The 263-nt window shown below is 40.7% G+C and overlaps 1 protein-coding gene across 1 annotated transcript in view; it reads right to left on the minus strand.

The window, feature by feature from the left end:
* Nucleotides 1–263, minus strand: part of LOC111874514 (zinc finger FYVE domain-containing protein 1) — a 24,630-nt gene that overhangs the window by 6,413 nt on the left and 17,954 nt on the right. The window lies entirely within an intron of this gene.

Genomic DNA, 263 nt, shown 5'->3' on the forward strand with positions numbered 1-263 from the left:
TGTACCTTACTTAGAAGGGACAGAACCTATTGTACTTAAACCACAACATTAGATCTGGGAATTGCAAGTACCGGTAAACAGGTACACGCCTTCTTAGAGCGGGTAGAGCCCTAACAAATTATCCTTTATTTTCCTAAACATCTCCCCCTCCTCTCATGAGTTTTACCACCACCTTTTCAGTAAATTTCAGGTGTTCTTCAGTTCAGTATTCAAAGTGTTTGGAAGAAGACATTTCTCTGCGCAAGTTCTATTATTGTGGCGGT

This window comes from Cryptotermes secundus, unplaced genomic scaffold, assembly GCF_002891405.2.
Source record: "Cryptotermes secundus unplaced genomic scaffold, Csec_1.0 scaffold629, whole genome shotgun sequence".
NCBI classification, from domain to species: domain Eukaryota; kingdom Metazoa; phylum Arthropoda; class Insecta; order Blattodea; family Kalotermitidae; genus Cryptotermes; species Cryptotermes secundus.